Below are 27,627 nucleotides of genomic sequence, written 5' to 3' on the forward strand. Positions count from 1 at the left end.
CCACGGCCAACGCCGGGCTGCTGAACAAGGGAGGAGGAATTCTGCACCAGCGTACTGAGAAAGTTAGTCTCACCCCAACTCAATGTGTTTAGTTTCTTGTTAGCAGCAGATTTGGTCCATATCACACAAATTTCAGTTGAAAGTCTGAAATTCTCTTACTGTACAGAAGCCACAAATTTTGCATTGACAATGTAAAAATAAACAAAAGCCATGTGTCAATTCTGCATCTATTTAGATTCATTTGTAACATCCTTTTTGATTTGCGCACTTAGTCACACTTCATCAACAAATACTTAGAGCAACCGCCATCAACAAATAACTGTAAATATTTTAATTTATTGTTTCATTAGTTAGTGGAGCATCACTCAAGCTGTATCCTTTGTGTGGACTGTGTAAATATTGCCCACATAGCTTCCTTTGTCTGGCCGGTGGTAGCACTGAAGCTAAACTAATCAGTCAAGGAGTTGCTGAGTAGACAAGAACCACACTCGTGCTAGAAACAAAAACAGGGCTTCACAACCCTAACTGGCCGTACTAGGCCCATTAGCTGTTGTTCCAATACAATGCTGACCGTACACACATAGAAGTGCAACAAATGTCATTGTTACCAAAAAACATGTGTCTAAAAACAACTATCAATTTTCTTCTTTTGGAAAACAAAATAATGTGTTTAATGTGAATCAACATATGTTACCACGAAACTGCATTGCTTTGCACTTGCTCCGTGCAACACATGCATTTGTGTCTTTTAGGCTGCTCCTCTTGTTTGCATGCTTTCTTTTTTTTGTCCTTACTTCTTTGTGTCTTAATAAACAGTTGGCCAGGACGTTAATGAGAGCACAGTGGAGGCATTGACCAGGGAGTCTTTGTGGATGGCTCTGGGAATGTAAGGGTCACCTGGTCAATGAATATGAAGGTCCCTTTTATTATAACTTTGTCAATGACAAATAACAAACTGTTGGTATATGAAATGCTCCATTGTGTCATTTTGTAGAGGACAAGGGACATTTTCAGCTTGACTGCCTGTACACTAGCCTTTGAGCTGGCCCTGGAAAAGCTGTTTGTTTGACCCTAAGGAGTGTGAATTGACAAAGCAAGCCGGGAGCATTTGTTTCATCTGCTAAGCCATAGATTGAAAATGATTTCCCAATGCCCCGTTTGAGATCCTTGTGAAGGGGGTCATCAATTATTTCCTGATACGTGACACAATATTGTTCCTATTTTACTGACCACTGCTTTCTGGTTGGTCAGGTAGCATCTCTTTTATCAGCCTATTATTGATGGTGAGTGGAAGCACAGTAAACAGACCTGTGGGTTTATTTTTGCTTTTCCTCTGCCAGGCAGCTAGAGGATGAACTGGTTTTACAATGAGGTCAGTAACACAGAGGATCACAAGATACCAGAACTTAAAGTAATCATGTAAGTCCCTGTATAAATCGACAAAAACATTTGTTGCCATTATATTGTGTTGATTTTTGTATAGAAAGGGCCTTTAATTGCAATAATGACACAAATAATACCTGTTTATTTGACCCATTTTAATACACAGTACATCACAAGCAAAAGGAAAAATGACACTACATAAATTTGAAAACATTCATATGCAATAAAACTCTTTTAGGCAGTGCTGTTTAATCTTCATTTTGCTGGGAGAAGTGTGAGTCTGCTCAAAGCACACTGTTTTTTGAGCAAATGGAGTCCTAAATTGCTTTTTTTAAGTACCATGCGCCAGGGTAATGTCTAGAGGTACCGACACAGCATTCCACTGGCAATGATTTATGGTGTGGGGCAGCCACAAATTGACTTGTATGCAAGAAATGTAAATGGAAGTGGGACATTTGATGGAGAAGCTCATTTCCAGCCTTAAATGTTTTAAATTAACCACACAAACTCACAAGGCAAAATGTTAATGGGCATTTTTTACACTTTTTTTTATTCAGCCCCCCCGTTAACTTAATCTACATTACAGGTCAATTTATTATACAAACAGTGATATTGCTCTAGATTTGCAAGGATCAATGCATTTGACAAAGGGGATTCATTTCGGGGAATAAGCCCTTGAAATAAACCAGGAAATTAGGTAAATATTTGGAATGATATATGTTTGGCACAGGCCAGTGTAAATAACATGAAGATGCAGCCAGAACAAAAGAATCTCCAAACAAAGACAGAAGTGCAAATCCACGGTAATCGCCCAAGCAGGCTGCCTAATGCAGTTTAGACTTGATCCGTTTTTACTAGTGTGTGACATCTGAAACGGCCTTATGTCTTTGTGTCTGTCACACTTCTACTAGTGTTCATAGCAGCTTCTGTGATGATTCACATCATAGCCACCTTGAGGAAAATACGAGATTTGTGTTTAATTTTTCATTTGGAGCAAAACTTTGCAACTTTCCAGCATCATTTATTCATCATACAGTACATGAGGCTGTAGCTGGATAATAGGATGGAGGAGTGAAACATGGAATTAGTGTGCCCTCAGGCTGAAGACGAAGGGGCCTTGAGGGAGAAACTGTTTTCTAATAACAAGAGCTTCTGGTCCCCCGAGGGACAATTACTATGTTAGCTCCCTTGTCAGAGTAAAAGCCGCTTTCAAGCTGCTCCTTTCATAATGCTATCATGTTTGCCCCTGAGATATGCCCATGGTCTTCATGTCTCTCTCCCTTTATTTCTCTCTATCACTATTGATTGAGGGGCCATTTATATTCACAGTAGGGGGCCTTAATTATGAGTGTGAGTGAGGCCAGTCAAATAGGGCTAAGTGGTAACAGGGGGCCAATGCTTCTGCCACAGGGCTCTTTACCTATTTAACATTCAGTGCCTCACGCCGTGATCATTGGCAGTACACTTATAAAATCACCCTCGCTTATTGAAATCATTTTTGAAGTGCAACTAAAAATGTTTACTTGCACAGTTCTCCCTGTTATTGCTTATATTACGTGTGTACATATATTCGTCCGTCATTTAAAATATTCAAATGTGGCAAATTTTTATTCATTTAAAATTCAAAATTTAGACTAAATGCGTGAGTACTGTAGTTTTAATAAAGTGCTCCTTTATCTACTGCTAAGTGAAAGTATTACAGAACTCATATCTACTTGCTCGTTTTGAATGTGTCAGTCCTCGAGAGAAAAGCAGCGTTTAGACTTTGCCTCCTCTTTAATTTAAAATCCCTATATGCAGTTTGGCAAACTGAGACCATCCAGCCAGTAAATGTTCTTGGTGAGTGTTAAGTCTCTACATTCCAAGTCAGTCATGGAAATGAACTCGAGCACAGCTCCCAGTGTTGTGGTCGCTTCAATCTGCCGATCATACATACAAAATAAGTCCTTCATTTTACCTTTTTCAGGCTTCGTGCACTGCAACTTCCTCCTTAAATGGCAAGTGGAACAGCTGAATACTAATATAGTTTTTACTCATTGTGTGAATGGCATTTACTTCATCATTTTATTCTCTGGGCAATATGTGGTAATTGCATTGATTAAGAAGCAACTTTCACTTGTAGTTGCACTCTGAAATAACTAGACTCCCTCTTTGTGACACCTGACCTCAGAGAAGGCGGAAAGCGTTTAGGTTCAAGGCCTCTTTCTGTGTGGCAGTGCTCAGTGGTGTGGCCACCATGGTTGAGGGTCATGTGGTGCCTGGCTCATAGACCTCTGTATCTGCAGTCGCTGACTGGAGGACATTGTGTTCCTCTTTTCTTTTTTCTTTCCTTTTTTTTTTTTTTTTTTTTTGCTTTAACCAGTCAGCCATGGCTTACATGGTTTGTTGTGGCCCCAAGATCAGAAGGAGGAAGCTGAATAATGTCTTCCTATTCTTTAAGGGGAGGGCCACGGTTGGTTGATTATAGAATAGCTTTGACAGACCAGAGGGAACTATGGCTTTTGTCCAATTCCCCACACAAAGAAAGGTAAGTTCAGAAGGAGCTTGGTTTGACTTTTTAAGCAGATACTGGTTGGGCTAGCTCCTCATCAGAGCATCATAAACTTGTAATGCTTTCAGGGACTCACACTTTTACAGGTTGTCTAAGGACAAACCATTTTGGTCAGAGTATTTCAGTCCAAGGCAAGGAAAAGTGCACAATGAATTTAGCGTTCATAAAAATAAATGTTTTCTTTATCGGTTTAAATGTCGCTACAAAGACCTGTATCATCTTTAAACCTAATTCAACCAATATTTACATACATTTTTAATTGTAACTATGTTTTCCGCTTATCTGTGACTTCAATGAGTGAATTCTATTAATTTAAGTCTATGCACATGTGCATGGACTGTGACCACACATGCACACAAAGACCCCACAATCCAGACAGCCTGTGAGAATTAGCATTTCATTCAGTGTAACAAGGCCAATATGTTTCCAGAAGTGCTGCCATACTGAAACAAGTCCTTTACAAAACAGAGCCTAAGGGGTTGGGGCTGACTCCTGGGACCCCGTCAGCCTCCACGGCCTATTTGTTCAGCAGAATCTGTTATTCTGTCACAGCAGGCCTGTCACAAGTGAAATCATTTAAATGTCCAATCCTGTATTTAAGCAGACTGTGTCACCACGAACAGATGAGCGGCACTCAGAATTTATAGCCAGACGTATCAAAGGGTGAGCAGAGCAGTGTGCGACCTGGTGAAGCAGTTGTCCTGTGGGAGCTGATTTAGTGGCTCTCTGCCTTATGCAACAATAACAAACAATCCCTCATAATGAATGTCATGGGTATTCCTTATTGTAAATTCAAATTCAGCATTTTAATGTGTTTAATGAAGAGTTTGTAATATCACTCATTACGTGCTGAATAAATAATTGGGAGACATTTCCAGTAATTTTAATCCATTGCAGGTGTTACGTCTTGTTGCCACTGCTCAGAAATTTAAACGGCTGTTTTTTATAGACAAAATGTTCTGTGTAATATTTCGACTTGCTTGTAATGCTTCAAGTGGGACAGAGTGGACAAAAGGCTTCAGACCACAAAAAGCAGTTTGATGTCGGTGTGTAATGGACCTGTCAACTCTGATGGATTTTCAACTCTGCCATATTGTTTGTTTCGTTACAGACACTAGAAGAAGAAAAAAGGGGGAGCCGTGCGAGTCTGTGCGAGTGTGCAGAATACCTTGATCAATAGTAAATTTTTATCTGCAATCAGCCCAAAAGACATAATTGCATGAAGCGGATAGGGAGAAATACGATGCAGACTGCTCTTAGGGCGATTTCTCATAAACATAAAAGCTGTTTGGAGGATTATAATCAATGGTGCAACACGACCCACCACGTTGATGATAGACTATCATTACAGATTGTTTTCTGTGAGTAATGGGACTGAAGCAAAAACAGATAATGTGATTCAATAATATATTTACTTAATTTGTGAAGAGAAAGAAATGAAAAATATGAGGCAACCAGGGGCAAAGGCCACAATTAGAACTTGTTACAATAGTAAGAATTTACGTAAGTCGGAACTTGTAGTTTTTTTCTGTCTCTGTGGTTGTGTCAGCTTTGAAGCAGTGGTTCTCAGCCCCCTGATGTTTGGTGTAGAGTCACATTAAGATCGATGATTTGTTTATTAGATTTCCAATCAGAATTTAATGGCCTTGAAGCATTAGCTGCTGTTGGGTAGTCGTGGCTGAGCGTGTCTGCTGAGGAACCTCCTGATTTCTTAGCTCTTCCTCTGAGTGTAAACAGACCAGAAAGAGAATTAAAAGGCAGCGTATCGCTGTGTGCCATGCCACTGTGCAATTCCCAAGAGATAAACATTAAGCAAAAGGCAGAATGGCTGTTTTTTTCTTACAGTCATAAAGGACCCCACCCTCTGAGATTGTTATTAGCCAGGATCCCGGGAAATGTCATATTAACAATGAATGTCTGGTAGTGAGGGAGATTGTCCTAAGTATGAGCCCAGCATGGAGCTCTTTTTAACTCTAATTCACATCGGAATCAGATCGTCCTGCTAAGATCTCATCAGCGTTATTACTCCTGTGCCCAGCCTCCTCCTTATCCTCTGTCCGTGTGTGTCCCACAGAGCTGCCACCACATTCTGTCATTACCACTTCGCCTTTCATGATATATGTACTAAGCTACTCTTGTATACACATTAGGTGTGAACTTCTTTTGTTTTAAATGGTTACCCACTTTGATTCTGATCTTTATTTAACATGTACAGCACCTTAGTGCGATAGCTTTAGTGTAGGAACTGAGGGGACTCTACAGTAGTTGGGTTAATAATGTGTGTGGTGCTGGCTGAGAGAATTCACTTGTTTTGCTCAAACGGATTGGACAGGCAGCTAGAAGTGTCGAGGCTTCAGCCTCTTGATAACAAACTTGATAGAGCAATGGTCCGTGGTGGCACTGAACAGGGGCTTAACATCGATAAAATGCAGCAGACAGTGTATACAGTATATACCCAACACGATGTGTGTTCAGTTGAAACCATTAAAATGCTGAGAGGACCCTATAGCATAAATGAAATTGTTGTACATACTCACTGGGCCCTGACCGACAAAATGGAGTGCAAATGTTAAGTACTGCAAGATGTAAAGTACAAACATATTATGGGGCAGGTATTAGCTTATAGCACAACAGCAGCACAAACCAGAGAAGAATGTGAAGGATCCATTTATTTATTGGCATTATTTAAAAAACTCAAGGTTTATTATTGTTTTCCGTAAGAAAAAGGTTATTGCGTATCATGTCCTGACATTTAAAAATAAGTTGTTGTATTTATACATAATAGTGTGTTTTACGCATTATGCAAACAGCTTTCACATGATAACTCTAAAGGTCTTGAAAAAAAGTGTCTTGACCTTATTTTGCATCGTCATTTTAAAAAGACGTTACTTCCGTTTCTGCTTGAACAAGTAGAATAGTTTTCTGTTTGACAACATTGTTAAATTAATTCGAAGACAGCTAATGTCCTATGACTATACCTCAAAGTTAGTGTCTCAAAGTTTGCCACTCTTACTCTCAAAGGGGAAATGCTCACTGATTTGTTACCACTCAGCAGTACTTTTCTTCTTAATGAATTTTTAATATCCTTAATGACAGCAGAAGAATGATGTCATTAGAAGTGGATGTTTGGAAAATGCTGACTTGAACTCTTTTGGACGACCATTTTTATAATGATTTAATATAGATTAACGCCCCATAGTAATGAGCGGTTTGGCTGTGGCGGGGGGGGGGGGCATTTGAAGTAAGACCCCACCATTCATTTAGCGCTTTGAAAACTTCATTGTATGTGTTGTGTATATAATTGAGTGTCCTTAACATTTGGCATCTCAACTGTGTCGTTCATACAAACAATAACAGATTGTATTAACCTTCAAACAACCATTAAAATGTACAATTACACAGATTATGAAATTTTGTCAGTTTCCAAATCAGAAATGGAACCTCACAGATTAACTACGGGTCCACGGCAAATATCTTATCCTATAAGCATCTACGTCCACTAATTCTGTGATAGTTTCGGACAGAGCATAATGCCATGGAGGCAGAGAATTAAGATTGTGTCCTCCTGGTAATTTACCTACTGGACCTTGTGCGCTGGTGAAGTGTGAATCAATTTGTAAAGGATAGTTAAATTTCTATAACAACCTCCCCCTTCTTCACACTTGACTATCCCACATCAGCTATTAAAAATGAAAAGAAAAAAATCATGTGGCATCTTATGAAGATGATCAAGGGGAAGGCCGCTCCCTGGGAATGATAAAACGACTGGCTGCACGCTCACCTCTTCTTCTTCTTCTTCTTTTTTTGCTGAATGGAGTGACCTGTCACTGTGTGTGTGTGTGTGTGTGTGTGTGTGTGTGTGCGTGTGTGTGTGTGTGTGTGTGTGTGTGTGTGTGTGTGTGTGTGTGTGTGTGTGTGTGTGTGTGTGTACGTACCATAGGTTTGTATGACAAGCACATGCATTAGGCAGAGAGATAAATAAACAAGCCTGGAATATAAAATGAATAAAACAAGAAGGAGGAAGACGGCTGCTAGGACACTGATATCCCTTGGCAAAATGTTTTATCATATTCAGCAAAGGAAGAGCCTTTATTTTATTGATTTAAAAAAAAATCCCAGAGGCACTAAAAGGAACAGGCAATGATTAATGTCCCTCTCAGAAAAAGAAATTATATGGAATAAATTAAACTACTGCGGCAGCAAATTGAAAAATAAGGATGTAAATGAGGTTTGAATACTTAATATCTTATAAAAAAATAGTCAATGAGGCCCAAAAATGATGAGGGATTGCCAAAGAAACACAATATTAACTCTAATGACTGAGGCTAGATTTTCTGTGCCGTCAGAATTTACCTGTCACGACTGGTTTTCTGGCATGCACGTGAAAAATGAGGGACATGTTTGAAGCGGTTGTAGTAGGAACTCGAGCTGCTCGCATTACGAGAAATAAGAACAGAACAGATGAAAGTGGCAACATGTCTCTGGCTGTAGTTTTGTAACTGCTTCTAATGTATTACACTGTAAATCCACAGATACGCTCATTCTACTTAAAACAAAGCATGAGTGCTGCTCGTCGGCAAGTGCCACATTGTGATCACATATCAGCCCATTACTATAGCATTGCTGCTTAGTATGTGCATCATTGGACTGCATTATGTTCATATAAGGAGCTCATGTTTATCACAGACTCCATCTCCAAGCTCCATCAAACCTAAGAGCACGTCTTTATGTTAATGCAAATGATCTGCGCTTGATTTATCCAGCATTATGACATTTATTTTTCTCCCACTCTCATCAGAAAAGGTCAAGTTGCTGAAAGACGGCTCGCGCAATATTCGTCACTCGGACTCTTTTAGATCATCCTCACGCTCGCGATTAAGCCGCAGCGCAGGCGAAAAGCCGCCGTTCCTCCAGCGATCGTTTACTTTTCAGGACATGCTGCCAATGCCCGCTGGATGAGGAGGAAGCCAAAAGCGGGTGAGAGAGATCTGTGGTACGCTGTCAGTCGCAGTCGTTGTGGAGTTGGCCCCCGGTCCTCCCAATCCATCAGAGGTGGGGTAAAGATGAGAGAGTGAGACAGGGCCTGGGGAGTGGCAGTCGGGTGCTTACATTGCACCCCATTACTTCAGATGGATAGCAGAGGGGTGCTCCACATTAAACACTGTTCCCTCAGTCGGAACCTTTAATTATAACTCCTCAGTATCACTTACAGCAGCCCAGCGCAGATGTTAAAAACCTTTCGCGGCTTGGTTACCCCACCTTACTTAATCTCAAGGAGGGGTGAAGATACAGATGGCATATCAAGAGTCTGAGGATATGCTTGATCTTCAAACAGGAGTGTGTTTTTTTTTTTTTCCTGCCGGGGAGGGCGCGGGCGCATTTGTGTGAAAATGTGTGTGGTGAAAATGTTTTGGCATATTTTGCAGCGAAGTCACATTGAGTCAGAAGTTGCCATAAAAACTGGTGAGGGGTAAAATGCATCGGAGCTCATACTGTCACTAAAGCGGCGCAACCAATTCAACAGGGAACACGGCTTGTGCTCTTATGTAGGAAGGGAGCACTGTAAATCAGTGTGCCTATGAGCAGCTTTGTTTACATATTACACTCTTTACTCTAGTCTGAAGGGTTCACCAGCCCTTACATCCCCCTGCCTTGTGTATGGCTCATAAAACTAAACAAGGAATATAATGCTGGTGTGGTTTGCTGCTTCAACAGGGTGTTGTGGCAGCAGCACCAGAGTGCACAGTCCAATATACAGTAGCCCCAATGCAAAGGGGCTCTGTAAAAAGTCTGTTTGCGCTGCTGCAGACAGAAGCCAAGGTGATCGGAGGTGTTCAGCAGAAAAAAGTTGCAGTTCTTTAAGAACTAGCTGGAAAAAAAAAACACTTTCACTCCACGTTTAATTTAGGGGGTTAATGTAGAGGATTCCCTTTTATTGAACTCTGCTGTACAGCAACACACTCATTAAAAAAGATTCTATAAGAATTACTTCGTACCGTCACCTGCATTAAACCGAGCAGGTAAACATGCGGGCAGAGAGCAGCAGCACATCTTACCTTTGCACCCAGCTCACCGTGGTGAATTACATTATACTGAGTAGCACTGTATCTCAGTAGGCACCTGTTTAAATGCTGCTACTGAGGTGCAATTTCATGCAGTGCCATGGCGATTTAATACACTAACCTTTAAATCTACAGCAGGAAACAGACTTTGTTTGTAGCGTTAGCTCATCAAGAGGTTGCTCCACACCTGCTCTTGCATTTATGATATGTCCTTATTGCAAAATGCAGTGAATCACATCTGTGTAATCTTGTAAACTGTTGGTTATTGCTGTCACCTTCAAGTTTGCAATCTCAAAATCGCCTCAATATAGTCCCGCTCCTTTCACAACACTCAAGTCAAAGCACTTTTAAAGGTTTTACTTAATTACGCAGCCATACTTAATTGTATTTACACTACCAATGTGGAGTTATATTGGATCAGTATCAAGGTCGTTAAATTTGGTTGTTAATTTAGACATCCAGACATGTTGCTCATGGCTTTCTCATCCAGCTGATTTTATTATGCAGGATCTAATTAATTGACCCTCTCTTATGTTCTTTTGTTGTCAAGGGTCGTCTGTAAAACACTGTCTGTGGAGGTGATTTTATATGGGCCTCAAAGTATTTGTATCAACATCGTGTCAGACCTGGATACAAGGAGCCACACTCTGGAGGTCTGGTAAGTGCGATATCCTGACATGGTATCCATTTCCCTGCATCTATAAGCTTTGCCTGAGTGACTGTGCATTGTGTGAATAGATAACACCATCGCCCTCCCTCTCCCTGCTATATAGAAACATTCCTAGCTGATGGCATATGCATGGTATCTGAACAAACACACTCACAAGGTGTTAGCACACGGCATTTCACCGCCGTGTTGCTGCTGTCATGCAGATTAACTGGCAGAATGTTTTGCAGTTTGTTCTTTAACATTACGATCTGTGGTATCTCACATGGAAACTGACATTAGTACATGCCTTCCAATAAAGTTACTGGGGATAAATATGGGCATATACCTGCACAGAATTCCTACTCCACATTGTAAACAAGTAACAATAGTTTGTATTAGCAACAAATAAAATATTGCTCAATTTACTATAGTGAAAGTTTTGGAAAACTGAACATTCAACTAAATAATTTCTTATGAATATGAATACAGATAGTAACCAGCAAAATGTAACTTAAATATGATCTTAATTGTTTGCATAATCAAAGAATACAGTTTATCTTCCATCATCTCAGAATCATGTTTAAGAACATAAAGAAATCTACCAAATGAAAACACCCATGCAGATGTTGACTGATGTGTTCTTGTTGTGGTGCTGGTGATGTTGTACACCATGGAGGTGACTCCGCTGGAATAGAAAACTTAACTTAACAGACATGCATTAAACATATTGTAGAATACAGTGTAACATTCATCACTGTCAAGGACAGAGTTTGTATAAATTTAAATGCACTGGAGCGTTCAGAGCATTTTTCTCCTTTTCCTTTGTCTATGGGTGGGAGAATATGTGTGTCACGATCAGACTTCCTTTTTTTAAACAGCACGGCTATAAATATGAAGACTCTTATGACATAACATTCTAGTTGTATTTAGCTTGGGTTAAATTGTAATTATTTAAAGTAAGCTTTGGGTTAGGTGAAGGCGGGAATGCTTTGTCTCAATGTGACGTGAAATAAATTCAATAAAACTCCCAGCACAAAGCATTACACCGAGATTTGTGGGAATAGCTTGTTCAAAGATGTAGCCTAGTTTAAAACCAATCATGGTCCCTCGTGCAGAATGTATTGGGAACCAAGACATGGCTGTGTAAGTGCCTGACAGTTTTAACATTAAAATAAATTGCCTAACCTTTCCAACATCTAGTGACAAAAACAGGAAAAATGAAAGATAATAGGTTATTATTCACTAAGGGATCCTATACATAATAATGATATCATCAATAATGGTACACTGGGGCTCATATACTGGGACTCTTGTGGCTTAAAAAAATTAATGGAATTACTTATTTTGAATCATCAGTCCTAGTCTGCTCTTTAGCTGCTCAATGAAAAAGGGAAAAAGTGGTGGATAAATGGAGAGAGTGAAAATATTGGTTGGGATGTAGAAATGAAGCAGGGTAAAACAGAACAAAGACCAGGAGTGTAAAGCACCATTCTTTGAGGTCTGTCTCCAACCTTCAGCCATGAGTCAATTTCCCAAATAACACAAGCAGAACCACATAAAAGAGGCACATCAGTACCGGCTTAAAGTACATGGCAGTAAGTGGGCAATAGACTTACAAAGTATTGCAGCTCTCGCCTGACAAATGCAATAAACAGCATTATCCTTCAGAGGCGATGCTGGTGGTGGCGGCTGTGCTCCACGGCCCTGTGCCCACCTCCTCCTTGCTGTGGAGGCCAGGGACAATACACAACACTTGGGAGAGTCAGCAAGCAGTGGGGGTAGTGATGCGTGGGGGTGGCGGGTTGTTGGGGGGGGGGTCTTATGGGTGGGGGGAGAAATAGGGGTTGCCGGTAGACCGAGACTGGCACCGACATGTGGGGAGGTGTGTGTGAGGCAATCTGCAGAACAAATGAGGGCACTATCGCCTGTCATATTTCACATTTTCTTCGTTCTAAATAAGACAAAGACCATGTGAGCGGGTGAGCAGAAAGCTCTTAGGAGGCATAAACAGCTGGAGAATGCTGCACCTCCACTGCACTGTGACCCACGTTGCAATAAATCTCGGTGAAAGTGATTATGATGAGGCAAAGTGATCAAGCAAATGAAATGTCTGGGCTTTAGCGTATAACTCAGTAAGGTGAGGTGAGCTTTATAGTCCCTGCTCTTGGAGAACCGTACCTCGCGTGTCCTGGGTAATTTGCTTCTCTTATTGCATGTCCTGTCTTTACTCTTTTAGCACTGTCAGCACTGCGTGTTGGAGAGCTTGCTAATGTGGATGGGAATGATTACGCAAAGCCAGTAGAAATAAAAAATAGATAAGGTTTTCAAGCTCCTAGCATAAAATATCTACCTATTTCAAGTGTTGTGCAACCAAAGAATAGTTTTTTGCCATTTAAAAATCATGTTTAAGCTAATCCTTTACGTTTCTATGAGGTGAAGAATTGTATTTGTGATAAAGACCCCTGGATCCGCTGAGACTGGCCCTGGTCTGGAGACTGCTGTCGTTTATCCAGGGTGCAGGATCTGGGCTTTTTCGTCTAGGCAGTAATTCAGTCAGTGAGCTCCCGTCAGCTCAGTCAGTCAGCGTCTCGGCTCTCTGTGCTGCTGAGTCTATATAGTGATGATCTAGCAATGATACCTGGATCAATACATCCAGCCATGTGGACAGCTGGCTGGGAGCTGCATCACTACTCTCACAGGCGACCGAGGTGCAAACAACACAGCCCCCCCCCCCCCCCCCCCCCCCCCCCCCCCCCCCCCACCACCACCACCACCACCCACTCCTTATCGCCCAGACTGTAAGCCTCACAACTCCTCTGACACACTTCATCTTATAATTTGATCAGGAAAAGTGTCACATTAAGCAGATCTTACGGTCATAAATGAGAAATATGTGGATTTTATGAAGTGTAAATGAGTGCCCCTTCATGGATGGTTATTTTAGTGTCAAAATATATTAAATACATAGGAAGGAAAGTCTGTACCTGATCACTGATTCTATACAGTCAGCACCGCACTATACTGTAGATAGGCGTCTGTTTTTTTAAAGGATAATTTACTTAAAAAAAAATCCTATCAGGTGACTTTCTTCTTTACAATACTGAACAGCCAACAGTACATAAATGTACATAGGATTTTTTGTTTTCACAAAATTTCTAAAAGGATTTTCTTGTGCTGGGAATAAATGTGAGCAAGCAGCATCAGTGAAAGCAATGAGATGTTACTTGTAGAGGAATGAAATTGGTTAATACAAAGGCATGTCGGTAATAACAATGTCCTTTCTCCGGTGACAAAGACAAAGTGCCTGCGTTTGGAGCGTACAAGCGCGAGAGACAAGTGATGGCTGAAGGTAGACTTTGGGAGAGCATTTGAATTTCATGTCCAAGAAGAGGCAGCCCATCATTAAAAAACCCTAATTTCTGTGTCAGGTAGAGTTACAGGTAATCGATCATCTTGTCACAGCGATTTATTTTTTTTCTGCCCGTTCAAAGTGAATTCTACTTCTGTCCAATTAAACTTGTTGCTGAAAAAGAAAATGTCTTTGGCTATTAAAGGCACATTTTGCCATGTTAGGTCTTTTTCCACTGAAGGTAATTTCTGAACATTTGGAAGAGAGGTGCCCAAGGGAGGTTGTGGCTTCCAGGCAATTCTTCGTGTGAGCTGATCTGAACCGGGTAAACCTTTTGAGGTTTGCATTAGATGTGTGTCTGTGTATGTACACTACATAGTGTCAGATAATTAGTTTAAAAATGACTCTATTTTAGATGATGAAAGCAACGTGCATCATTTCTTTAATTATTCTACCTTAGTTTGCATAGTCATCTTGCAGAAGCAGATACCAAAAGAAACCTGCTTCAGTCTCTGTTAGTGTTTAAATACTGTAAAGGCATTTCATGCAGTACCAGTTTTTTGTCCCACACTGTGAAGCAGCCAGGGGTCTTTACCTAAGGGCAAATAAATGCTTAAGGTCTTGAGAGAGGTTTCTCGCTCTGGCAGATTCACTCAATCTGGCACTCCTAAACATCAGCTCTGGTGTCAGTGTGGACAGTGCCACCAAGGCATTGGGATATGGCCGCGTGAAAGCCATTCATCGGTACATTTCTAAATGTCAATGCTCGTTTTTTAAAGACCCTCAGCTCACCTGGGGGATAAAATGTCTGTGCAGTTCTGGGGCGCCTCTGTCCCTGATAGACAATGACAAAAACGCCACTGCCCGTGGCCTCCATCACTAGCAGTGAGGTTTCACATGGGAGTGTGTGCTCTTTTGTCCCTGGGTCTAATTTATTTATGTGGGTAATCTTCAGGGGGTGGAGCGGCCGTGCTCAGAGGTGTGTCATTTTACAGGGGGGTACCCACTGGAAGGATCAGTAACCTTGCAGAGACATTGCCACAAACACAGCATTCATTTCAATTAGCACACATCTGTCTTAGCTTAATCACATAAACAAGTATTGCTAAGGGACAGTCCTTGTCCCAGAAAAGTTTAAATAATAATGATAAAAAATATAATCTATACTGCTAAAGAACTACAACCTTAAAGTTTGTATTGTTTTAATTCTTCTAAAAGTTGTTTGGTTTAACATGGCATGAGAGCTGCATCCCCGTGCTCCCTTAAGATTCAGTGTCAGAGCCAAGACGGCATTCATCCTTAACCCAACAGCATTTATTTGGACAGAGGTGCAATGGCAGCAGAAAAAGAGTGGAGAAGATGGAGCCTTGATTAGCAGCAGCCTTCCCAGCATGCCCTGCTATGACAAATGACTGACTTCGAACAATATCTAAGGCGATCAGGATAAAGTACCAACCATTTCAAGGCTCAGCAAAATTCTAATTCTAATTAGACTTTGTACCGTACACCAAATAAAAATTGTTCCCATGGCATTTAGGTCTATCAACTGTTTCTCTGATCGCTGAGACAAAACGAATAAAGAAAATGATTAAAGTGATAACAAAGGCATAAAATTTAAATTATTGAGGCACCACATCTGGGATCTGTATGTCACTGCGTTGCCATTTTTACCCTCTCGTTCAGCAGTCCATTCTTTCTGCATGAGAGACGCTGCAAAACAGAAGGAAGCAGGGAAAAGGAGAGAAAGAGCAGGAAGAGACTGTAACATTAAGAGGTAGAAAGCGAGAATGCAAATAGGCCTTCAGCTTTAGCGTTATTAATGACTCTTCAAAAATCTCCGACTTTTCCAATCTTTCAGAGAAGCGCATGAAGGAGTCTGCAGATGAAGCTGACCTTCAAAATGTTCTTTGGTCTTTAGTTAAGAAATTCACTTGCCATTATGGCATCATTAAGGAAACAAGGATAAAATTACTCCATGGTTAATGGCCTATAGGATCCCCCACCAAAATTTGTTTCAGATCTAATAAAACTGTGCTTAACACACTCGAATGAATTATGAGGACTGTTATGCAGGGTATTAAAATGTGGAAAATAGATTTTCGAGAGCTTGGAGGACTGGACTTTTCAAATCAGATAGTAGAATTGGATTTTCTGGGCAATGAATTCCACCATGTCTCAATTTAATTTCTTTCAGCTTTTAAATATGAAGGTACAATTTGTCTTGTGGTTTTGATAATCTTCACAACACTGTTCCCTACCATAGTTAACTTTGTAACCCCAAGACTAAGCAGGCAGAGTTGTGCACTGACATGATATACTTTACATTCATGATCACAAAAGTAATATTTAACTGTAGATACCTGAATATAGATTACAGACCATACAGTACAGTAGCTAGAACGGGAGATAGAGATAACTTACTATGAGCGGCTTTATCCAATTGGGGTTTGCATTTCAGCAGAGGGAAAGCTTGCAAAGTTCATTATTACTGTACATGAGATGGTTTAGAAAGTAGGCAGGATGCTGTTACAGAGAAAAAAAGACTTCACGTTGTCTTATATACAACTCTATAGGAAAAAAATGGTCTAATTTCCACCACTTATTACCTGCTATTTTAATCTGGACCCTGATGCCATCCTGAAATGCAGACTTATTATAAAAGGGAGAAAAGTTAGCCCAAGATGGTGCCACAGAGAGGTGGCTTGTATGGTAATGGCATTTGCTCTCTTTAAACTTTAATCTTTCCTATTAATTCCCTGCAACTGGAGAATGTACGAGAGTTAATGTTCCATGAACGTGTTTCTCACTCCGCAATCTCTTCAAGCTAATTACCTTCAGGTGCTAAATGGTGGGAAATTGCCATCCATTTGGATGAGAAAAATTTCACCTCCTGCTCCCTAGTGAAACATTTTTTTGCCGGGCACATTAAGAAAAAAAAAAAGAGGAAAAGAGGCAGGACTCCACCAAGGTAAACAGTGGTCATAAAACTGCCTCTTTCAGGTTTTCTCTGTCCTCCTGCTTGAAACAAGAAACCTCGTTCCCTCTCTCCCACCGCATTGCTTATCACCAGAGGTCAGGTAGAGGTCAACAGGTGCTCCTCTTGACAAGGAGACTACAGAACAGATGTTTGATTGGCATGAATCATCCAAACTGCCCATTAGAAACTTATGAAGTGAAAGGATAGGACTCCTGGTGCGGGGACACTTTTTAATCTGACATCTAAACAGAAAAAAGAAGTTGTGCTCTTGAAGTTGTGTTTTTAATTTGACGTGTACGTGCCAGTGACTATACCTGAAATGTGTTTACTGTGCAGTTATAACACAAGTTAATTGTTTCTGTGCTGCTAATTTAGAATCAAGGCAGTTTGAGCCTTAAACACTGGGCCGGTGGGTTTTCATCACACCGTGGACTTCATATGAAACCCTCACAGCGCAGTTCAGTGGGTTCTCAGAAAGAGTCAGGAAGATGCATCATATGAGGGGAGTAAAAAGGCCAGCTGGGATGGGTGGGCCACATTGTGATCACTCACCTTCATCCCTGATTTGTAGTCATTATCCCTACCAGCATTTGAAGATCAAAAACAAGGACAGGGAGACTGATGGGGGACGGAGACGCAGCCAGAGAAAGAGAATGGAGGGAAATGAGTGAAGGAGGGAGGGACAAAGAGACGACTGGATGTGTGAGCGTGCACGTCTGTCCCAGTGACTACCGTTCGCCCCTGTTTGGTGGATATAGGAGTGTAGATGGCTGCGATGTTGGGGAATGGGTGGGCTTGGGAGGGGGGTGGATAAGGGTGATAGCACCTTAAAACCAACCAAGCTGCAAAAGCAATGAATATTAAATTTACACCTAAATAGCTGGGTCTATGTGAAGCATTACTGTATTATAATTTCAGATTTGTCACCGATGGGATGCAGGTTTGAGTTGGAACAACAAGGCACGTCAAAGCAGTCTTTGCCCCTCTGATAATGACAGAGCTGTAAATTGATAATCTCACCATAAATTACTGTGAATTTTACTTTAGGTTATCTGGCACTCGTACAAATGAAAATACATTTTTCTTTTGTGCCAGGACGTGCCATAAGGTAAGGCAGTAAAAATAGGCACATATAACAACAATTAAAGAAAGCTGAATATCGTCCTCACCCATCCACATCCCAGGCGGAGTGTAAATGTTGAAGGACTCCCATCAGGTTTTTGTATAAATTAGCCAAACCCTCACTGTGCTGAAATCTATCCCCAACTGTTTGAGTGAGAAAGCGGAGATTTTTCCCTCCTTTTTTAGATTTAATTATCTTTTGTTGTTCTTTTTATCTACCTTCAAGGATTGTGCTCAGTGGGGGGTTAAAAGAATGGGAAGTGGAAAGGACGAGGGGGGTGTCTGATAGTCAGCGCTGGGTATATAGGGCTAGTTTGTCCTCTGTTTGATCTGATTCCTTACAATGACACAGCGGGAAATTAGATATGAAACCAAATTTAAACCACTGTTTAATGAACAACGGGGAAACCAAGTTGGCACCGTTCCAAATTAAGCGAACGTCTTTAACTTCCCTTCACAGCGTTATGTCCTCAGTTCGGCTTAGTCAGAGGTAATTTTCCTCATTTCAACACAACATTTAGGAGAATGTTTGATGATTTGTAATAACAGCCTAATTTCAAACCATTTAACTTGTAAATTGATGTGCACAGAACATGAAATTGACAGACTTTTGAAGGTCTGGATTATAAAATCCAGCAGTTTATTTACATTTATTTTTTTGTCTACAGTGGCAAACCTTAGATATTGATTTCATAGAGCTTTACTCTTCCGAGAGAGACAGTAGGGCATTAGTGGAGTGGATGTTAAATATTTTAGTATAAACCTATATTCCAGTTAGGACAGACATACTGTAAGCTATTGCTGTATGATCTGTTGTTTACTTTATATTTATGCTTCTCAGCTTTTTAGAAAATGTGACATGCAGTCACTATATTTGGGCTTACCCAAATTTTTTTACTTTATTTATCGTTGACAGAATAATGCAGGATAAATAACACGTAACACAAGTAAAATGCCACCGCATGACAAATTTAATCATATAAGGATAGTTACTGTTGTATATCTCATTTTCCTGCTTCTTTCTGTCATTCTACCTGCAAACAAACCGGCAGATTGTTTTACGTCTGACAGGTGAATAATGGGAAATAATTTCAAAGTGAAAGAATTCTGAATGCAACAAAAATACTGTCGAAAGATGCATTTGGCAGGTGTAACTGCTCCCCTGCCAAACTGTCACCATTTAGGCCTCGATAACGCAGGTAATTGCATTTCCAGAAGAGCAGGAGCAGATGAAACATGCTGTGGACCGATACTGCTGGCACACTGGCCCCTTCTGTTGGAAAATTTCATTTTTCCACAAGGAAGCCATGAATGGTAAGGCTGAATCCAAATCCGTTTTTCCGCACTTTATCAGTGTGTGGCCCACCAAGTGGGGAGATGGAGGTAATTCATTCAGCTGAGACTCACCACCCTAATCCAATTTCCAGCCTCCCCCAGCAAGAGATAATTACAAGTATTAAAGCTGTTAGGACAGGGGGGAAAGGGCCTTCTCTCTAAAACTCCGCTGCAGGCCCTGGACATATCGACTGAGCGGGGGGATTTCTGCTGGGAGAACTCAAGCTAAGGTATTGTTCAAAACTAAGAAAGTGTGTTAACTAATGAGGCAAAGGGAATCTCAAGGTATAAAGGGACACCCGTAGCCACATGTCATAACAGACCCCGGGACCTTTTTTTTTTGCCTTTTCCTTCAGCGTCACTTAAGGCTTTACGAACAATTGGTCATTTCATGTGTAAAGACAAGTGGGGGCTCCTGTCAGTATGCATATAATAGTCCTTGGAATGTCCCCTTGCTTTTACCTCTACGTGAACTTCAAGATCAGATGCAGTGGAATAAACGCTAACCATTCACGCCTTCGTTAGTTAAGTGATAATATAAGTTTCAATCTACAGTAAACACAGTCCTACAGGTTTCCATAACAAAGTCTCACTTTCCTAAGCCAGCCTCTCCTGCACTGTGACAACCTGAACTCCAAGCAGTGGTAAACTATACCGTTTCGTGTCTTTGAAGCCACAATGGAGGGAATGAGCTTTTTTTATACCCTCACTGCTTAAACTTTGACTCCTCAAGGAGCGGAAGCGGCAAAAAGCCCTAATTAACGGAAGCAGAGACGCTTCTGCGCGCTCCCATTCAGCGCTCCACAATAGACAAACCTTCGGAGCAGAACCAGGAATGGAATATTGAAGGAGTGAAAAGAAATGCACCCAAATAAGAGAGACAACATCAGCCCTGTCCACTCGGAGCGCCTGCTTTTTATTGTGCCTGTTGAAGAGGCTCTGCCACAGGAGTCCCATTCTCTATCAGTTACCAAAGATCACAAAAGCACAACACTTAACGTGTTTCTGTGGATATTATTACTGGTAAAAGCTACTTCAGTAAAAAAAAACAAAAAAACATTGTTTTGCATAACTAACGTTTTGTGGACTCATGCACACAAGATAATTTAGAGACCAGCTAATCCATTTCATAGGACTGATGTTGGTCCTTTTCACATTATTATTTGATAGGCTCCAAGATGAGCTGGTTAAACCCATTTTGGATGTTTTAATAACTTCAGAACTTTTTCTGCAACAGGTTGTATCAACTAAGATTTATAATAGATATAGATATTTTCATCTTGCCTTTTAACAATGAGTGTTCATACATTATAAGGCATTAGTCTTAATTTGATTGTAAATGTAACACAAATATAACAATCTTGATTGTTAACTCTTTTTTGGGATTGTTGGTGGTTGAACATGCTTAAACTTAGAATAAATGGGATCTTGCTGTCTGTCCCTTTCCCTTTCCTCCAAGATATTCTGATAATGGCGCTAGTTGATAAAGGGCAAAAAAGCTTACTCATTTGTATTATTTGAAACCCATTTACCTTAGTAAGAATGTTTGCTTATTATTTTAGCAAGCGTTGAAATACTTACAGTGCATCCTCAGTTCAGGGTGAAAATGCACAGAGCCTGGTGTGAAGTTTTTAATATGTCACAGGCATAGTGCTGTTTGGAAATGCAGTGTATTTTACTCAGCCTCCAATAATCTATTCTGTTCAGCCAGGCGCATACATTGACAAATGTTTCCAGCATTAGGTATTTACCTAGTGGAATGTAATGGATGTAAAGAGTTTGAAAACGCCTGGCGCACTAACAGCATGGGCAGTAGCAAGACTATCTAGACTGAGGAGAAAATACACTATTCAAAACAGAATCAATGGCTCTGAAGGGCGATGTGTGTTGTGCATATGCAGTGGTGCGATTGTGTTTAGCTCGTTCCGCAGGTAAGTGTGTACGCTCTATCTGTTTGTGCTCTGCAGCACGAACTGTAAACTTACCATAAGTCACTGCAGACACAGTAATAGTTTCAGCACAATCCATGCAGGACAAATGTAAATATATTCTTGATGCAAAGACAGTGTAGAAACATTAGGTAGAACAAAGTGTTTGTGTCTGAAGGAACAGCGTGTCTGAGGCTTTTTTTTAAATATTGAGATTGTAAACAGCAAGGTGATCTTTTATTTTTAGATCTCCATGTCAATCATCTATTAAACTTGGGAAGCCTATGAATGACTTATCGTGATCCGTTTACTTCACTGGTGAGTTTCTATCAGGGCAGAAGTCTGTTTGGGACAGTCGCAGGGGCTGATCCCCGGTTCTGCTTGGATTCTGTTCTCATCTGTTGACTGATCTTTTTCACTCTCTCTCTCTTCTCCCCCTGAAACTGCTATTCAGCCCTATACCAGCCTCCACCAGCCACTTCATCCTTTACATGCGCCTTGCATCCTGTCAGACTTGCAGGCTCGTAGGACACGTTCACACAAAGAGGGGTAAGCTAATTTAAGTTTGGGGCCTATGTGGATTTTTAACTACAACCAAATCAAACGAGTTTAGGTGAAAGAGTGACACAGGGGATAATATATCTTTTAGAAATGGGATTTATAATCCAGCCTACAGCATGAGGGCTGTTATGATGAGCAGTCAATATATGGGTGGCACTCCCCATAAAGGCCTTGGCCTTCTTTCTGTGTTTGAATTATTGTCACAGCAGCTCAGCTCAGATGGCCTCATGAAACCTTTGTCACTCCACTAACGGCACAGTTTTTGTCATTTGAATTATAATTTTAGTCTCATGTACTGGCCTTTAACTGTTTGACTAATTTTTCCTGCACTGCATGCTCTTAACCGACAGAGAGTAACTGTAAATAATTATTAGTAATTCTGCTGTTGAAAGTTATAATTTAGGAAAGAGTGGATTATTGTTTTTGTACCAAGTGAACCTTAGTCAGAGGTACTTTTCCTCTTACATAATTTGTGTTAGTTAATTAGTGGTTTAATCTCAGCTCACAAGATTAATAACATGATGCATCACAAGCAGGGGTGGACAGTCGTGTTTTAACAAATATTCCAATATTGTAAAGAGCTCATTGTCACATTTAGCTTTAATGTCTTCTATTCTTGCATTTTGCAATGTTATTACAGTAAAAATGTTTCCTCGTCCAGTCAAAATTTATTAACATTTGTTAGAGGATTTTAGGTTAAAGTGTTTTTGTTTAATTTGGGTAAAGAGAAATGTCGACTGTGTTTAACCTTGATTCAGAAAAATAAAGTGTAAGTTAATTATTAAGCTATGAATCTGTCAGGAACTTGGTCTGGGAAAGTTTTAGGGAGGAACAGTTTGGCCCGGCTCAACAATCATTAAAACGTGCTGACAGCGATGGGAGAACAAGTTCCCACTTTGATCCGATGACAGACCTGAGCTCAGTCTAACGTCATCCTCCCGCTGCTCTCTCAACTTTATTAACTCCCAGCTTCAGACAGCGACACCCACTATTTGAAAATTGGCAAACAGTGTGCACACTTGTAATACCAATATGAACGGTATCACGGCATCTAAAGAGCATAATCCACCAAGGCTGCACTTAAGGATGGTATGTCTTTGTTTTGGTTAACACACACAGATTAACATTACACATATCTCTTATAATTGTTTGGCTCTTATGGTTTTATGCAATGACAGAAAAATCCATATTGTTGACAATCACACAATAATCTTACAGTCGAGTAAAAACTGTCTGTATTTATTAAATATATAAATATGAATTCACATTTCTTTAGTTACAGTAGATTGTGTGCATTTGTAAAAACAACTGTCAGATCTCAAAACACATTCCTTTCGTTTGTTCTTCAGACCAAATGTTTATTTATTTTGCAAGGTTTTATTAGCAACCTGACTCGTGTCCTGCCATGAGCCGCAGCGGTAGTTGACAGCGGTGTTAAGTCAGCCCTAAGCAGCTCCGCTCGTTTAGAAATGAAGGTCTTCTGCTGCCCCCCAGGGTTTAGAGAGGAGATCACAGACACCACTCAGCCTCATACAGCACTCGTTTGCAGTGATGCTGCTTTTACGTACGTGTGCAGTCCCGCTGAAGGAACAAATGCTCGGGACAGCAGGGCGGACACTGGGTGCTTTGGCTTCACTCTGAGTAAAGGGAAAAACTTTTATGAGATTACAGCTACAGCTAGTAGAACTGTACCTATAATATGCAGGATTTATATTATGCATTTTACATTGATATGTATAAATTAATGTTTTGTTACCTGGAAATAATCCATAGTATAATACTACAACACTGGTTGTGTTTTTGCAGCTGCTTCGAAGCTAATTTGGAAAATAAATTAACTGTCAGTGTATTTAATGACAATTTCAACATCCGAGTAATATCGTCAAAACAATCATGGTCTACATTACAGAGTGAATATTTACTGCGGCAGCAGAAAACAAGGCCTGTACAACAAACGTCTTGTTGAACTGCAGCGTGGAGCTTCAATTTGCTGTAAAAAGACGAAACGCTGAAGTGCACTTGGACACACAAATGCTCACAACATCTGTTTCTTTTGTGTTACAGAGGATATCACTTTGCAGCAAGCAATATGTGCCATCAGTGACTGGTGGAATAATATTTGTGTTCCCCCCTCAAACAGACACACTGTCACAGAAGCACTTGTCTACATTTTGTAGTTGCTCGAGGAAAATAATTGCCTTATCTGCAACTGTCAAAATGATGAATGCCCTGGAGAGCACAGAGAATTGACTGATGGAATTGGGGGAAAATCTAATCCCTGATCTGAACACTTTGTATAATACATTAACCCCTCTGGTACAATAGGCTGCACAGAAACAGATTTGTATAGACTTGTAGAAATAAATTCAACAGAGGCTGAAGGATCGATAAACATCAGGAGTTATGGCCTCGTCTGTGCCGAGTCAAACAGAGTGTCATGAATGCAGTCACATATATTACAGAAACAAATGAGGTAGGGAAGACAGAAAATACAAGGAGCCAGATAATCTGCAATAATTGAAATAGCAGAATAACTGAATTCATAAAGTTAAATACATTTATCTTTTTAAAATTACAGAGTTTCAGTTGTTTTATTTGAGTTTTTAACTTTTCATCCTCCTTGAGCTGAGACAGAAACACGTTTATATTTAAATTTTTTAGATGAACACATTGATTTATACATGCTTTATTTAATGAATAATCAGTGATGCGTGTTTTAAATATTTAGAATAAAACTTTAATTACAGTTTTTGTTCAATTAGACTAAATTTATTATCTTTGCGCGTTTTAACGTCTGTATACAATTATCAACCAGCCAAAGGAACGTGTACAAATTAATATTGAGGGCAGTTGTTGCTAATAAGGAAATAACAAGTGAAACAAAATGTAGCGACAAGTTTTCATTTGTTTGACAAAGGTAAATTAAAGCAGTCTTATCTGTAGCGAAATATATGAGTGACAATAGCAAAGAAATAGAATGGTTAGGTTGAAGAAATCTGTGATATGCACTGAAGTGATGCAAAATTATCTTGCACTCTTTTCCTACTCGTCCGCAAGCAGCGGTGTGGAAATCCCACCCTGATAAGAAGGGATATCTTTCCATATTAAAAGCTATATTAACTTTTTAAACGTTTCAAAAATGAAGAATTCTAAAAAAAAAATTTTTTTTAAATAATAATTGGATTTGTTGTGAACTAGATCTTCCTCTTTTCTGTCACAAATGGGTGGGATGTATTATCTCCAATATTAGGAGAGAACATACCTGTAACAGGTTAATGACCTCACACTTTCCACACCATTTCACTTAGCGGGCCATAACCAGGAAGAGCTAAACACTTAACTCTACGTTCTAAATTATGAATTAGCCTAAAGGTGAGGCGATTAAAGATGCAGCGTTTTGTGTCTCAACCAATAAACGGGCTCCTCGCTAAGCTTGGCCGGGAGATCTTCCACCATTAGCTGAAAACTGTCTTGTATCCATCACTGACTGCATAAATAATAAAAGAGGGGAACAAATAATCCAGAAATGACCAATCAAAGTGTTTGCAACCTCAGATAGAAATTACTATGTGCAGTATAAATGAAATCAACAGACCAATCTTCATCTGTATGCATTAATAAATAAATAACACATGGAAAGTATTGAATGATGGGAATGTTAAATTATTTGTCCTGAATATTGGAAATATTTCAGCAGCTGTCATTTAATCATGTTCCTTTAGACTGATTTTGATGAATAATTTCAAACAATTATGAACTTTGACGAGCATTTTTGTAATTCGTTACCTTAAATTTGAATGAAACATGCTGATGTTTTCCACCCGTCCGACTGCCGCCGTTGGCCTCGCTGTGTCAGACATCTTCAGACTCACCCGGGCTGTAATGAGCACTGACAGGTCACATGGCGGAAACTGTGATGTCTGAATAATTTGAGCAAATGCTAAATCATTGCAAAGCAGCCAGAGAGATCAGTGACAGTAACGTGGCGTATTTGCACTTCCCCAAGGCTCAGTGGCATCTGCGCTACATGTGTGCAGCACCAACATCCATGTTTCATTAAATTAATCCCAATTACTTGAGCTTGTGTAGGAGTAACTATTTAAATATGAAGTACTGAAGTGTACTGATACTTGGGTTTAATAGGAAGTGGGTTTTTACTGCGGTGCTTTTGAACATGATCTACTTTACAGAATCTCGGCTTTTGCCAGTCTTTAAGCTTTACTTGTCAAATGTGTTTGTCCAAAGCACAAATCACCAGAATAAGACAGACTGATTTCTTTCCCTAATTCTGTAAATTGGAGGGTTGAGAGTCCAATTACGGTCTGTTGGTTCAGCCCGAGGCCACCAGGGAGAGCTGTGTCTGTTTTTCAGCAGCCTTAACCCTGCCATAAGGAACGTTATCACTAATTACTACTTGAGCCTTTTTTAAATTGCTTTGTTGACAGTAAAGGTGGTGGTTTATAATGATCATGATTGCAGCTTTCGTTCTTCCACCTAACGTCGTTAGGCCATTGCACTTAACCCAGACCTTTATGGAATGTCACCTCAAGGATGCAGATTCCCTTTCTGCAAACACCGCTGGTTTTGTATTTTCGCAAATTGGCACTTACTGTTTTCGAACCTGGCGAAGGAATTATGTACATGGATCCTGTGCAGGATGTGAGGTTGTTGGGGTCTATTGCTCCTACTGGCCATTAACTGGGGATTAGTGCTGGTGGGGCACACATCCCTTTGAAGAGGTAATTCCTCACACTTCCTCGCTATAGAAAATCAGGAAACAATCATTGAAGAAACCATGCAGATGGCCCAGACAGGAAAGATTGGGGCTGACACAATGGAGAAGATCAGAATTAGCAGCAAGTGCACCCACCCTGTCACACAATTATGCTCAGAATTTATGGGGGAAAAGAGCAACATTGGGATCGAGTGTTAGTTTTTTTCTTTGTTTATAAGCTTGTGGCATCACTATAACTCAACAGTCACTTCATGGTTTCCCATATATCTGTCAACACTGTATATCTGAGCATGTGCAAGGCTGTAAATTAGACCATAAAACGTGTTGGAGGTCACACAGAGGCGCTCTGAGAAGTTAAGGATCTATGTTAGTGAGAATCATGACTGTCCATGATTCACTGTGTTGTTGCTGGAATACAGGTTTCCACCACCAGTGCCGTACTGTACGTTGGAGCACACTGACCTCTACAGGGGATCTAGACAGAGCCGGGGCTTCTCCTGATGCTGAAACGAGACGAAAATGATGTGTTTAGTATGTGTAGGATTTAAAAACCCTTTCACGGTGATTACAAAGTCAAGGCTTTAATACCTTGTTTCCTGTGTGCTGCTCTGTAGTACACAGGAAACATGCACTGCTGCTGTATTTGGTTTCCTGTTTGTGGTGGGTCTGGAAACGTCACCCAGTCTTCTATCTGGATCTGAGGGTTGATTTAACCTTTTTGGGGCTCTTTCTGTATTTTTGTTTTTAAATCACTGACTATGTAAAACCGAGACACATTCAGTTTTCCTCACAAAGCTAAATTGAAGGCTGCAGACGGCACTAGTATTTAAAGTTTGCACATAAACCGAGAGTTTTGAGGCAGGTTTAAGGGCTGCAGTTGTGCCGTGAGGCTCACGGTGGGTGTTTACTCCCTCCAGTTTGACGTGCGAGTCAAACAAACATAGGAATTATCTCCTTTACGAGGTGCAGTTCAGC

At 40.4% G+C, this 27,627-nt stretch overlaps 1 protein-coding gene and 1 long non-coding RNA gene across 15 annotated transcripts in view; one reads left to right on the forward strand and one right to left on the reverse strand.

Moving 5' to 3' along the window:
• LOC114845886 (cadherin-related family member 1) overlaps positions 1 to 27,627 on the forward strand; it is a 73,020-nt gene that overhangs the window by 19,962 nt on the left and 25,431 nt on the right. For 10 of the 13 annotated variants that reach the window (XM_055504433.1, XM_055504426.1, XM_055504428.1 and 7 more), the window contains 2 exons: positions 10,547 to 10,654; positions 21,811 to 21,905. The gene's annotated coding sequence lies outside the window, so the exon portion shown is untranslated. Of the gene's footprint in view, positions 1 to 10,546; positions 10,655 to 21,603; positions 21,675 to 21,810; positions 21,906 to 27,627 lie in introns of all 13 variants that reach the window. The other 3 variants (XM_055504429.1, XM_029134446.3, XM_055504432.1) reach the window with 3 other exon arrangements.
• Positions 23,075 to 26,957, reverse strand: LOC129603396 (uncharacterized). 2 transcript variants are annotated; one of them, XR_008693204.1, is made up of 4 exons: positions 25,704 to 26,957; positions 23,840 to 23,907; positions 23,674 to 23,734; positions 23,075 to 23,554 (listed from the first exon to the last, which is right to left on the reverse strand). It is a non-coding gene; the product is annotated as an uncharacterized LOC129603396 (long non-coding RNA). The 2 variants fall into 2 exon arrangements; XR_008693203.1 differs by having other exon boundaries at positions 23,075 to 23,734.

The sequence above is a fragment of the Betta splendens genome, chromosome 19 (genome assembly GCF_900634795.4).
Source record: "Betta splendens chromosome 19, fBetSpl5.4, whole genome shotgun sequence".
Taxonomy (NCBI): Eukaryota; Metazoa; Chordata; class Actinopteri; order Anabantiformes; family Osphronemidae; genus Betta; species Betta splendens.